Source organism: Haemaphysalis longicornis, unplaced genomic scaffold (assembly GCF_048455015.1).
Source record: "Haemaphysalis longicornis isolate Haplotype H1 unplaced genomic scaffold, Haemaphysalis longicornis Haplotype H1 scaffold_11, whole genome shotgun sequence".
NCBI classification, from domain to species: Eukaryota; Metazoa; Arthropoda; class Arachnida; order Ixodida; family Ixodidae; genus Haemaphysalis; species Haemaphysalis longicornis.
This window is the reverse complement of record NW_027526214.1, coordinates 80,687,673-80,702,724: the sequence shown is the minus strand read 5'-3', so window position 1 is coordinate 80,702,724 and position 15,052 is coordinate 80,687,673. Positions and strand designations below refer to the sequence as shown.

Sequence of the window (15,052 nt, the reverse complement as noted above, 5' to 3'; positions counted from 1 at the left end):
CAAACAAAAATATACCGATTTTCGTCTAGGTACTGCTAATTTCATGCAGCAATGCTACCCGCATAGAGGATGTCCTTGAAATAAAGCAGCAGAGAGTTCTAGCTTCTTTTTTCGCGCTTGAACCCGATCTCCTACAGAAGACAACTTTCGGTCCACGCCTTCAGAGACTGGGCCCCAGTATGCTCCGGGGACCTCTTTGTGACCATTTCAACACTCGGTATCTCGTTGCGCCGAAAACATTTGTGTTCACAGGATATCCGCATGTTCAAGGGAAACCTATTGTACAGTACATTGTGGCGCTGTTACTGCGAATTCCACAGACATTTCTGAGACGGCGTCGACAGCTCATCCACCAGTGGCTTGTGCCTTTTTGGTGCACCAATGCGATTCGCCAGCTAATTGCGAGCCTATCGGCTATAGTTGCGGCACTTTTTTGCGGGGTACTAGTTCGTACCCTGGCATGCCAGAACCAGTAGCACTGGTGTCAGCGAATCGGCGCTCTTGTTCTTGCTTAGGATCCTAGTGTTCAGTTAAAGCTCTACCGGCGACCAGTCAAGAAACAGTAACATGCCGATGTTAGCAGGTAGCAATCGTTCACAGCAAAATGCCACACAATACAATTCCTGTCATTAACCTCTGTAGCAGGGCTAACTGTGAAGCAATCGATTGCTGTGTGTTACACCCGTAACATCAAGAAACTACGTTTCGTAACACCTCAATACACGGATCAGCAACTTCTTGACTACTTGAAAGAGTTCGTTGTTCTATTTGCTCGTCGACAACTGCGTAATGGGAACTGAAAGCGCAAATTGGCTACAGACAAAGACAGCAGACAACTGGACAAGCACTAACTACCAACAATAAATATTTGGAAAACCCACAAGTTCTACATGTCACACTTTCCAATTGCATACCACCACATATGCGCAGACACTTATAATTGTCTCAGATAACAGAATTCTTTTTGAGAAAGGGATACAGACTGTTGTCTCCTTCTTTGTCTATGTCTAATATGCATCACCAACAGGCCCAAAACGTGACCCTTTAACACAACTACGGTTCAGCCGGAAAGAAGATGGTTCTATTGACAATCGCCCAGCGACAGCAGTGATAATACAGTTCCGTTCTGACCGACCGATGCCAAAGAGGATATTGGTGGGCTTTACAAGCCTCCCTGTGGAGGAATACTTTACACAACCACTGCGCTGTTAGAATTGTCAGAGATTTGGCCATGTGGTTAGAAAGTGTTGCCAAAACTGTAGATGCAAGACCAGTGCCCAAGATCACCCCCACAAAAAATATAATCTGCTCTGACAGCGTCACTATGCTAATTGTAGAGGAGGTCATACTGCTTCTTTTTCTGGTTGTCCTCAGTGTAAACAGTTTTCGCCACTTCGTAAAGCAGAACTTCTTGATGAATGAAGATTGCGCTTTAAGATGGCATTTCGAAATCCTAAAATATTCAACCTTGTGCAACCTCCCCCTCCAAAAGCCAAAGAGAAGAGCCAACCTACACAAAATAAAAGCTACATCTATGCCCTTCAAAACGCACGTCTCAGCGTTCAGAAAATCATGAGGCCTCCCAAAACTCAGCTCTACCACAGGATTATGCGAAAGTTCTCCCACCAGCAGACATCTCTCGAAAGCCCCAGGTTGGAGTACCGCCTGAGTCAGTGTCCACTGTTACGAACGCCTTTTCGATGAACAAATTGATCTTCCCAATGTTTTTTGCCGTCCTTCGATCCATTGTTGCAGCAGTACCATAAGAAAGCAACGTATCCGAGGTAAAAGGGCTCCTTACATGAAACCTCTACTTCGTTTACCACATACCCTGGTACCCCGAAATTGTGGCAATGAATAAGTGGCACAATAACAGTTAGCGAAGACAATGTCACGATTTCCGAAAATTAATTGCACAGTTGAATTTCTCTATTTTTTGTATTCAAGAGCCTGCCATAACGAGCACGTTTAGAGAAGCAAATTATGCAGTTTACAAATCTTCGCACCTGTAGGAGAGGGCACAGCAATGTTATGTGTTCTGACCTCAAGCACCCATCTTTTGCACCTCGATATTGTCGATTATGTTGCGTGTAAGTTACCCTTCGGTAACTTTTCTATCATTTTTATGAGTGTACACCGCCAGTGCTCTTGCCGTGTTACTGTACATACATTGACCAGAATATTTTAGAGACACGCGAAAAATGTTATAATAAGCAGGGATTTCAATACTCACAAACCAATCTGGGGAAGTGATCACTGCGATATCCGCAGATGTGCCATTGAGTGTGTTTGTAACAGTTTAAAATGATAGGTTCAAGACATTTATTCGTGAATTTTGGTACTCTGCACCATTGATATGTTTGTGCTCCCAGGACATCTTGAACTGAATCAGCTGGACAATGGATGTTATATCTCGTAGAAGTGATCATTTTTCCTATTGTAGTCAAGCATTCTCGGCTGTGCACTATTTCGCCTAAAAGGTACGCTAAGCTCACAAACTTGCTGCTGTTTCATAATTACATCTAAGCGAATATTGGAACCTTGTCAATTCTTAATAAAACCTTGCGGTGGTGCACGCGTGCAATCACGGTCCCAAATCAATACGCTGCTGCTGCTGTTGAAATTTATTGTGACCGTCTGCGTGCTCTTAGAAGCCGAGCGAGGGGACATTATCGCCGAACGAGAGCGTGTAGTGTTGCGACTAGGCGACGCCTGGCTCGAGCGCGTCATTTGCCCTTATTCGGTCCTAATTACCGAGCCTTCATTTACCTTTTCTGATTCACTACTTGCCTAGCGAGGGCCTCTGTTCTGGCAGTCTTGGGGCCAAACGTAGCTTAAGAGGGTTCAACCCTGGCCCACCACTCTCGACATGTCGTAGACACTCGAGTCACCGCGAGGGGGTAAAAAGAGTGTTGCCTTCACTCCGAGTAGTCCGAGTGGCGCTGGCTACCACAACCCAAGTACAGGAAGGAAAAAATACTTTAACATAAATACCCAAGAAAGTGGTGGGGGAACAGCCAAGCCGGTAGCGTAGTGGTTATCGAACCACACCGGTATTCTGGAGGTCGTGGGTTCGGATCCCACCCGGCGGGCATTTTTTCACCACTTTCTTTACTACTAAAAAAATTAAACATTTTTTTATGACCTACCGCATTCCCCCCTTTGCGTTCCGAGGTTTTCTTGACTACCAGCCCTTATTCTGTCTCAATTCACCGAGCCCCTCATTTTCTATTTATGATTCTCAACATGCATATCGAGGGCCTCTGTTCTGGCAGTCTTGGTGCAAAAGTTGCTTAAAGAAGCCATGAAGAGAAAACAAAAGTTTGTTTCATTCGAAAGATTAGCTGTTTAATAAGTACCCCAAGCGCTTTCCCGGAAGCAAATGATGCTTTATTCAATGAGAAATAAGGCAATTTAAGCCAAAATTTTAAATCTCCCGCTAAAATTGCACATTTCGTCACGTGAACAACTGCGTCACATGAGCCGGTCCATGAAACAGATACTTAGTATGTCGACTCCATATAGTACCCACACGCGGGAGTCGACCGAGACGGCGACTATTTTAAAAATACTAGTAAAACCTAGTGCACCCGCAGCCCTAGTCATGGAATCGCCTGATCCGGAGAACAAAACTCTCGCCGAGGAGCTCGGGCTTGCATTTAACAACCTCACACCACTTGAACGCTCAATGCTTCCAAGTGCACGAGCGGCAAGAGTTGTGGGATATGCGGTGGACGGGAAAGCGACCATTTCCCGATAGCCACAACAGACGAATGCCCAGCCGTCGGCACCGCTCCCTCGTCAGCCCCTTCGCGACGGACGAATACAGACTGGTACGTGTGTGCCGTATTTTCAATTTCAGTAACAGGATCGCTTATGCCAGTTGGCCGGTGGCGTGTATGGAAAGTCGTTCACTCGAGCTCTCTGCTCCGACCAGAAAGATTCGAGCGTCAATGCACGGCGTGGAAGGCAATTTTTTTCCCCAAGGTCAGAGCGCTTTGACGAAGTCGGCGACGAGCGCCAGCATGTCCGGGTCCCTGCCGTAATCACTTCCTCGGAAATGAAGCGAGCACACTCGTACTTCCTTTAGCTCTCTTTCTCCTCCGTTTGCAAAGTTCACAAAACGTAGCCACTTGCTTGGCCGAGGTTCGTCGTTGGGCAGCACATGAAAGGAGATCTCACCGGCGGGGATGTCGCACTCCCTCGACGATTGTCCCGTACTACATGGGCATTTCAAAACACTGCAACGAAATTTCATTGTAAAGTACTGGAACAAACTTAGGTTTTCAGTGGTTGTAAACTGTAAACGAGCTCGTAACGATAGCAGCAAGCCAACACGACCTCCATACTGAAACCTGTGCGACGAGTGCCACTATCTCGTTGCTGCTCTGTGTTCCTTACTCCCCTTGTTTCTATTTTTACTTTTGCTGGTTGGCGATATGACGGCCAACCTCCTGTGAAGGGATTACGATAGCAAGCAAGGTCGCGGCTGTGCGTGCTGGGACGGTTCGTTGGCCCCGAAGAGCCTTGAACCCGAAAATTCGTCTGCGCGACGGTGGCAACGGCGAGATGTCGAGGTCGGCCAACGGTAGTTTCGTACGCATTGGCATACAAGCTTGCGTGTTCGTTCGGAACTTCAACCGTTTACTCCACCGTTCTTTGTCATAAAAAGAATGTGCAGTATGTTTCACAGGCATTTAGCTCGCTATGCAAACTGTAAGCCCTGCCTAACACGCGTTTGCTTTTGCTGGCCTCCGCCAATCGCAGAGCATTCTCAAGTGACATCATAGGTTCTGTTGCGGAAAATGAGCTGGTGGGTCGCATGGTCATTTCCTTTTTTCCTAATTATGTAGCTTATTTGAGCGATGTTTGCGTTATAAGTGGTGTCGTTATGGTTATAATGAGGCAATCTTTCGAATGAACCAAACGTGTGTTTTCTCTTCATGGCTCCTTTAGGAAGGTTGAACGCTGGCCGACCACTCTCGACATGTCGTAGACATTCCAGTCACGGCCAGGGGTTTAAAAAGAAGGTCCCCTTCCCCTCGAGTAGTGCGAGTGGCGCTGGCTACCACCCCAACTGAAGGAAACAAGAAATACCATAACATAAATACCCAAGAAAGTGGTGGCGGAACAGCCCCGTCGGTAGCATAGTGGTTATCGCACCAGACCGGTATTCTGGAGGTCGTGGGCTCGAATCCCACCCGGCGGGTATTTTAAATGCGGAGCTATTCTTAGGCTCGCCTTGTCCTGCCTCGTTGATGGTGGCGCCGTCCACACGCTCACTGCGCATGAGCAACTCTCCTCCTTACACCCACAGCTCCGCCACACTACACTAAAAAAAAGAAATACCAGCACCCGGTTTCGATCCCACGAATCTCTGCCCGCAACGGGAGGTACGCGGTGCTCCTCCTACTACGCTACAAATCCGGGACAGGAGCAAGTGCTACGAACGCGCCCTTACACCTTGACTCACTGCTTACACTGATTGCTTTTCAGGGTTTGGTCTTGAATCCTTGATTAATGCCCCCACTAGATGCACGTCAGAGGGATCGCGCACACTCATAGATCACGCATTATGTAATATAACGCTCCTCCCCTGTCTGCCGTGGTGGACGTTGACGTAACTGATCATTTTCCAATTTTTCTAACCTTTGACACTGAAGTGCCATGTAGAAACACTATGTACTACACATCCCTATTCGATTCTGGCAAGTTTGTTGAAGCCATCACAGAAACTGACTGGTCGGCAGTTGATTCTTGGAGTGATGCTGAGGAAGCTTTGCCACAGTTTTCTTCGTTATTTTTAAGGGCGGTATCTTTAAGCACAACAATGGTCAAATCTAAAAGAAAATATAAACACCCGGATAAGCCTTGGATGACTAGTGGGCTCTTATAAAGCATGAGAAAAAAAGATAACCTTTACCGAAAAACAAAAAGGCAACCCTTCAATTCTAAGCTTGCGCTACGTTATAAAAAAATACTGTTCTCTTCTAAACATTCGATTAAAACAGGCAAAAAAGCGTTACTGTGAATCCGAATTCACTAAACATAAAAACAATCCTAAAAAACAGTGGGATCTACTGAACAACTTTCTTAACACATCCACAACTAGCACTGCTACATGTAAAATTAACCATAATGGCATAACCTTGCATCAACCTATTAACATTGCCAATGCTTTCAGTGAATACTTTTCCTCTTGTTACACGCACGCCCATCAGAATATAAATGTGCGTCATAACATCCAGCGTGCTAGGCAGTCATTTTTTCTTTCACCTGTTACCGCAAACGAAGTTTGTGCCACGCAAATTTCTTCTCTAAAAATACAAGTGCTGGCCTGGATAGGGTTTCTATACGTCATTTAAAATTGGTTGCTCATCTCATTTCCGACACGCTCAGTAACATAATCACCCTTATCTTCAAAACCAGCGTTTTTCCTTCCTGCCTAAAAAAAGCAAATATCATACCCGTCTTTAAAAAAGGCGACCGGCTGTCAATTTCTAATTTTCGCCCAATCTGTATTCTTCCCACCATTAGTAAATTAATTGAGCAGTTATTTGCTGAGCGCCTGAACAGCTATTTATGTAAATTCAATCTTCTGAGTGACTGCCAGTTTGGTTTCCGATCGGGGCGTTCTACCAACCTAGCCTTACTTTCCTTACAGACAATATAAAAAAAATGAATCGACACCGGAAATTTTGTTGGTTCAGTTTTTTTTAGATTTCGGTAAAGCCTTCGATACGATTAACCACGCGGTTTTGTTCGAGAAATTAGAAGCGTATGGGGTAACAGGGCCACCTCTAACATTATTAAAAAGTTATTTTGGGTCCGCTGCTCTTTATTCTGTATATAATGACCTTCCGAATTTACTTCATTCCTTTCATTCTGTCCTATATGCCGATGATACCACAATGTCCTTATGCGATAAATCTATAACTTCTCTCACCTGTAACTTGAATACTGTGCTCAATAAAGTCGTTAACTGGTGTAGCGACAACTACTTAATTATTAACCCACAAAAAACTAAATTCATGATTTTCAGGACTTCCAAGAGGCAGACCAGCCTTCTCCCCGACATTATTCTCGTATCTCACACTATTTTTCCGTCCGAACAGTCATATTTTCTCGGCATCGAACTCGATCCTAGCCTTACGTTTTGTTTTCATTTTGCACTACTTAAGCACAAAACTGCATTTGGCATCCGGGCATTATTGAAGGCACGGCCGTTTTTTTTCTCACCATGCTCTGCTATCATTGTATTTCGCTTTTATTCATAGTCATATTAATTATGGCATTGCTTCCTGTGGTAATGCATATTCTTCCCATATCTCTTCCGTTCAACAAATCGAGAATATTTTTTTTCTCGATGTGTTGAACGTTTTTTATATCGTTTTTTATTTCATAGAACAAGTTTTTATATCGTTCTTCAGCTCTACCTCTTTTGCGCGAGAACAATATATTACCAGTGAATCAATTATTTAACTGTAACTAAAGCATATTTTTTTACAAGTCACATCACTGTTACATTTCATATGATGCCATAGATCTTGTTCACTTAACGACAAGAAATTTCCCCAGGTTTGCAGCCTATAACAACTTTTTATTACCTACTGTGCATACTAATTGCGGCAAGAAAACTTCTTGCTTTGCAGCAATTTTCATGTGGAATGGCCTCCCTCTCAACATAAAGTCTTCATCATCCATAACCATCTTTAAAAAAAGGCCTCAAAGATTTTTTGTTTTCGTTAACATACGAAATCCCCCTATATTTCGTGGTTGTATGCAAGTGTATGTTCTTGTATGCCTTTATTTTATAATGTTGTAGCTCGCTTTCGTTTCCTGTTGTTTATTTGCCACTTTGTTTATTTCAGTGCATGCTGATTCTCAAACTTGTGTCTCTTGATATTTGGATTTCTTCTTCTTGACTAGGTATGGTCACGTATATTTGTTTTGTTTTGCTGCCTTATATATTTGCGTTGTGCATTTCTCATCGAGGGTCCCGTTACAGTCGTCAGACTCTGGGACCCGCCCATGTATAATAATTTGCTTGTATGTTTCTGTACAAATAAAATGAATTTGAATATGAAAAAATATGCGTCAAGAAGCTACTGATACAACGAAGACACGCGAAGCTGAGCGTCAACGGAAACGACGAACTGAAAACTTTAGAGGGGGATGCTGAATTTCCCGTGGGAAAGCTGTGGCGGAAGGCGCCATGCGCCTTGCAGCTCAACCAGCCCCGTCCGCAGCGCCTCTGATGCTGATTGTGGCAGGATGCCCATAGGGATTGGCCAACCAAAGAACCCATCATAAGATAGGTTCGCGTTCAACCACCGTTGTCATCTTCCCGTAGGGGAACCGCCGATGAAGAAGAACGAGAAGACAAAGCTACTAAGAGGAGGGCGTGCACATTGCTCTCAGCCGGTGCACCTTTGTCAACAACCTTTACCTCACCAAGGCTGACAGAGATAACCAATTCTACCACTGAGACAACATCGACAAGAATATGATGGACGAGTTTGGGCGCCTCGAGAACCACCGCCTACTCACCGTAACCCAACAGCACTTGCGTGCCTTGGCCAACGGTGTGGACCCGAACGCGGAATTTCCTCTGGCGCTAGTAAAAACGAGATCACTCAACATACCAACAACACAATGGAGCCACACGGAACCGCCACGATGCTTCGCATCCACATCAGGGTTCCCTACGGGAAGATGGTATAAACCGCCACGATGCTTCGCATCCTCATCAGGGTTCCCCACGGGAAGATGGTGCACATTTTTCACCACTTTCCTTCTGACTCAACAAATTCTTCATCTGTTTCTATGACCTACCGGATTTCCCCCTTTTCTTTCCGAGGTTTTCGTGAGTGCCAATCCGTATTCTGGCCTAATTCACCCATACCTCATCTCCCGTTTCTTGTTTCCTACATGCATAGCGAGGGCCTCTGCTCTGGCAGTCTTGGTGCAAAAGTTGCTTAAGGGGGTTAAAACTGGTCGACCATTCTCGACATGTCGTAGATACTCGAGTCACGGTCAGGGGGTTAAAAAGAGTGTCCCCTTCACCCCGAGTAGTCTGAGTGGCGCTGGCTACCACAACCCAAGTGCAGGAATGAAAAATAACTTAACATAAATACCCAAGAAAGTGGTGGGGGAACAGCCCCGCCACTAGCGTAGGGGTTATCCCACGAGACCGGTATTCTGGAGGTCGTGGGTTCAGATCCTAATCGTCGGGAATTTTTTCACCACTGTCTTTCTGACTCTACAAACTCTTCATCCCTTTCTATGACCTACCCGATTCCCCCCTTTGCTTTCCCAGGTATTTTGACTGCCAACCCTTATTCCACCTTAATTCACCTAGCCTCTCATTTCCCATTTCTTATTCGCAACATGCATAGCGAGGGCCTCTGTTCTGGCGGTCTTGGTGCCAAAGGTAGCTTAAGAGGGTTCAACGCTGGTCGAACACTCTCGACATGTCGTAGACACTCCATTCACGACCCGGGGTTCAAAAAGAAGGTCGCCGTAACCCCTTGGAGTCCGAGTGGCGCTGTCTACCACAACCCAAGTGCAGGAAACGAAAAATACTTTAACATGAATACTCAAGAAAGTGGTGAGGGAACAGCTCCGCCGGTAGCGTAGTGGATATAGAACCAGACCGGTATTCTGGAGATTGTGGGTTCGGATCCCCTCCGGCGGGCATTTTTTCACCACTTTCTTTCTGCCTCACAAAATTCTTCAAGTTTCTACGACCTACCGGATTTCCCCCTTTGCTTTAGAAGGTTTTCATGAGTGCCAATCCCCATTTTCTCCTAATTCACCGATACCTCATCTCCCGTTTCTGATTCGCTAGATGCATAGCGAGGGCCTCTGTTCTGGCAGTCTAGGTGCAAAAGTTGCCTCAGAGGTTTAAAAGTTGGTCGACCACTCTCGACATGTCGTAGACACTCGAGTCACGGCCCAGGGGTTATTAAGGTCTCCTTCACCACGAGTAGTCCGCCTGGCGCTGGCTACCACCCCAAGTGCAGTAAACAAAAATACCTTAACATAAATACCCAACAAAGTGGTAGGGGAACAGCTCCACCGGTAGCGTAGTGGTTATCGCACCAGACCGGTATTCTGGAGGTCATGGGTTCGGATTCCACGCGGCGTGGATTTGTTTACCACTTTAATGCTGACTCAAAAAATTCTACATTTTTTCCTATGACCTACCGCTTTCCCCCCTTTGCTATCCGACGTTTTCTTGACTGCCAACCCATATTCTGCCTTAATTCACCGAGCCCCTCATTTCCTTTTTGTAATTCGCTACATGCATAGCGAGGGCCTCTGTTCTGGCAGTCTTGGTGACAAAGGTAGCTTAAGAGGGTTAAGGCTGGTCGACCACTCTCGACATGTCGTAGACACTCGTGTCACGGCCCGAGGTTTAAAGAGAAGGTCGCCTTAACCCCTTGGAGTCCGAGTGGCGCTGGCTATCACAACCCAAGTGCAGGAAACGAAAAATACTTGAACATGAATACCCAAGAAAGTGGTGAGGGAACAGCCCCGTCGGTAGTGTAGTGGTATAGAAGCAGACCGGTATTCTGGAGGTCGTGGGTTCAGGTCCCATCCGGCGGGCATTTTTTCACCACTTTCTTTCTGCCTCGAAAAATTATTCATGTTTGTACGACCTACGGAATTTCCCCCTTTGCTTTCCAAGGTTTTCTTGAGTGCCAACCCTTATTCTGTCCTAATTCACCGATTCCTCATCTCCTATTTCTGATTTGCTACATGCATAGCGACGGCCTCTGTTCTGGCGGTCTTGCTGCAAAAGTTGCTTAAGAGGGTTCAACGCTGGTCGACCACTCTGCACATGTCGTAGACACTCGAGTCACGGCCCGGGGGTATAAAGGAAGGTCCCCATCACCCCAAGCAGTCCGACTGGCGCTGGCTACCACAACCCAAGTGCAGGAAACAAAAAAAAATACCTTATCATGAATACCCAAGAAAGTGGTGCGGGAACAGCTCCTCCAGTAGCGTATTGGTTATCACACCAGAACGGTATTCTGGAGGTCGTGGGCGCCGATCCCACCCGGCGGGAATTTTTTCACCACCTTCTTTCGGACCTAAAAATTCTTCATCTGTTTCTATGAACCACCGGATTCCCCCCTTTGCTTTCCGAGGTTTTCTTGACGGCAAACCTTTATTCTATCCTAATTCACCGAGCGATGCATTTCCCATTTCTGATTCGCTACAAGCGTAGCGAGGGCCTCTGTTCTGGCAGTCTTCGTGCCAAAGGTAGTTTAGGAGGGTTCAACGCTGGTCGACTTCTCTCGACATGTCCTGTACACTCAATTCACAGCCCGGGGGTTAAAAAGAAGGTCCCCTTCACTCCGAGTAGTCCGAGTGGCGCTGGCTACTACCCACAAGTGCAGGAAACAAAAAATACCTTTACATTATTACCCAAGAAAGTGGTGGGGGAACAGCCCCGCCGGTAGCGTAGTGGTTATCGAACCAGACCGGCATTCTGGAGGTATTGTACTGGGATCCCACCCGGCGGGCATTTTTTCACCACTTTCCTTCTGACTCAAAAAATTCTTCATCTGTTTCTATGACCTACCGAATTTCCCTCGTTGCTTTCCGAGGTTTTCTTGAGTGCCAACCCTTATTCTGTCATAATTCACCGATTCCTCATCTCCCATTTCAGATTCACAAAATGCATAGGTAGGGCCTCTGTTTTGGCAGTCTTGGTGCAAAAGTTGCTTAAGAGGGTTAAACGCTGGTCGACCACTCTCGACATATCGTAGACACTCGAGTCACGGACAGGGGGTTAAAAAGAGTGTCCGCGTCACCCCGAGTAGTCCGAGTGGCGCTGGCTACAACCCACAAGTGCAGGAAACAAAAAAAATACCTTAACATTAATACCCAAGAAAGTGGTAGGGGAACAGCTCCACCGGTAGCGTAGTCGTTATTGCACCAGACAGGTATTCTGCAGGTCATGGGTTCGGATCACACCCAGCGGGCATTTTATCACCACTTTCTTTCTGACTCAAGAAATTCTACATCTATTTCTATGACCTACAGCATTGCCCCCTTTGCTAACCGAAGTTTTCTTGACTGCCAACCCTTATTTCGTCTTAATTCACCGAGCACCTCATTTCCCATTTCTTATTCGCTACATGCATAGCGAGGGCCACTGTTCTGGCAGTCTTGGTGCCAAAGGTAGATTAAGAGGGTTCAACGCTGGTCGACCACTCTAGACATGTCGTAGACACTCCATTCACGGCCCGGGGGTTACAAAGAAGGTTCCCTTCAACCCCTGTAGTCCCAGTGGCGCTGGCTATCACAACCCAAGTGCAGGAAACGAAAAATACCTCAACATAAATACCCAAGAAAGTGGTGGGGGAACAGCCCCGTCGCTAGCGTAGTGGTTATCGCACCAGACCGGTATTCTAGAGGTCGTGGGTTCGAACCCCACCCGGCGGGAATTTCTTCACCACTTTCGTTCTGACTCAAAAAATTCATCGGTTTCTCTAACCTACCGGATTTCCCCCTTTGCTATCCGAGGTTTTCTTGACAGCAAACCCTTATTCTGTCTTAATTCACAGAGCGATTTATTTCCGTTTTCTGATTTGCTACAAGCAATGCGAGGGCCTCTGTTCTGGCAGCCTTGGTGAAAAAGTATCTTAAAAGGGTTCAACGCGGGTCGACCACTCTCGACGTGTCGCAGACACTCGAGTCACGGCCCGGGGGTTAAAAAGAGAGTCCCCTTCACCCCCAGTAGGCCGAGTGGCGCTGGCTACCACAACCAAAGCGCAGGAAAGAAAAAGTACCTTACCATGAATACCCAAGAAAGTGGTGGGGGAACAGCCCCACCGGTAGCGTAGTGGTTATCGCACCAGACCGGAATTCTGGAGGTTGTGGGTTCGGATCCCACCCGGCGGGCATCTCGCCACCACTTTCTTTCTGACTCAAGTAATTCTTAATCTGTTTCTATGACCCACCGGTTTCCCCCCTTTGCTTTTCGAGGTTTTCCAGATGGCAATCCCCCATTCTGTCTTAATTGACCAATCGATTCATTTCACATTTCTATTTTACTGCAACCAATGCGAGGGCCTCTGTTCTGCCAGTCTTTGTGAAAAAGTTGCTAAAGAGGGTTCAACGCTGGTCGACCACTGTCGACATGTAGAAGACACTCGAGTCACGACCCTGGGGTAAAAAGAGCGAACAGTGCGGCTGTTCACCCCGTGTAGGCCCAGTGGCGCTGGCAACCACAACCAAAGTGCAAGAAATAAAAAATACCTAAGCATGAACACCCAAGAAAGTGGTGGGGGAACAGCTCCTCCGGTAGCATATTGGTTATCACACCAGAACGGTATTCTGGAGGTCACGGGGTCGGATCCCACCGTGCGGGAATTTTTTCACCACCTTCTTTCGGACCTAAAAATTCTTCATCTGTTTCTATGAACTACCGGATTCCCCCATTTGCTTTCCGAGGTTTTCTTGACGGCAAACCTTTATTCTATGTTAATTCACCGAGCGATGCATTTCCCATTTCTCATTCGCTACAAGCATAGCGATGGCCTCAGTTCTGGCAGTCTTCGTGCCAAAGGTAGTTTAAGAGGGTTCAACGCTGGTCGACCTCTCTCGACATGTCGTGGACACTCAATTCACAGCCCGGGGGTTAAAAAGAAGGTCCCCTTCACCCCGAGTAGTCCGAGTGGCGCTGGCTACCACTCACAAGTGCAGGAAACAAAAACTACCTTAAAATTAATATCCAAAAAAGTGGTAGGGGAACAGCTCTACCGGTAGCATAGTCGTTATTGCACTAGACCGGTATTCTGGAGGTCATGGGTTCGGATCCCACCCAGCCGGAATTTTTTCGCCACTTTCTTTCTGACTCAAACAATTCTACATCTTTTTCTATGACCTACCGCATTCCCCCTTTGCTATCTGAAGTTTTCTTGACTGCCAACCCTTATTCTGTCTTAATTCACCTAGCCCCTCAATTCCCATTTCTGATTCACTCCATTCATAGCGAGGGCATCTGTTCTGCAGTCTTGGTGCCAAAGGTAGCTTAAGAGAGTTCAACGCTGGTTGACCACTCTCGACATGTTGTAGACACTCGAGTCAGGGCCAGGGGGTTAAAAAGAAGGTCCCCTACAGCCCGAGTAGTCCGTGTGGCACTGGCTACCACCTCCAAGTGCAGGAAACAAAAAATACCTTAACATAATAACCCAAGAAAGTGGTGGGGGAACAGCCCCGCCGGTAGCGTAGTGGTTATCGAACCAGACCGGCATTCTGGAGGTCTTGTGCTGGGATACCACCCGGCGCGCATTTTTTCACTACTTTCCTTCTGACTGAAAAAATTCTTCATCTGTTTCTATGACCTACCGGATTTCCCCCGTTGCTTTCCGAGGTTTTCTGGAGTGCCAACCCTTATTCTGTCTTAGTTCACCGATTCCTCATCTCCCATTTCAGATTCACTAAATGCATAGCGAGGGCCTCTCTTTTGGCAGTCTTGGTGCAAAAGTTGCTTAAGAGGGTTAAACGCTGTTTGACCACTCTCGACATATCGTAGACAATGGAGTCACGGACAGGGGGCTAACAAGAGTGTCCCCGTCACCCCGAGTAGAACGAGTGGTGCTGGCTACCACCCACAAGCGCAGGAAACAAAAAATACCTTGACATTAATACCCAGGAAAGTGGTAGGGTTACAGCTCCACCGGTAGCGTAGTCGTTATTGCACCAGACCGGTATTCTGCAGGTCATTGGTTCGGATCACACCCAGCGGGCATTTTTTCACCACTTTCTTTCTGACTCAATAAATTCTTCATCTGTTTCTATGACCTACAGCATTGCCCCCTTTGCTAACCGAAGTTTTCTTGACTGCCAACCCTTATTTCGTATTAATTCACCGAGCCTCTCATTTCCCATTTCTTATTCGCTACATGCATAGCGAGGGCCTCTGTTCTGGCAGTCTTGGTGCGGAAGGTAGCTTAAGAGTTTTCAATGCTGGTCGACCACTCTCGACATTTCGTTGACACTCGAGTCATGGCCAGGGGGTTAAAAAGTGTGC

General features: G+C 46.6%; 1 non-coding gene across 1 annotated transcript; it reads left to right on the top strand.

Annotated features, from left to right (window-relative positions):
- Positions 1–12,845: 12,845 nt before the first annotated feature.
- On the top strand, positions 12,846–12,918 carry Trnas-gga (transfer RNA serine (anticodon GGA)). The gene has a single exon. It is a non-coding gene; the product is annotated as a tRNA-Ser (tRNA).
- The last annotated feature ends 2,134 nt before the right edge of the window (positions 12,919–15,052 follow it).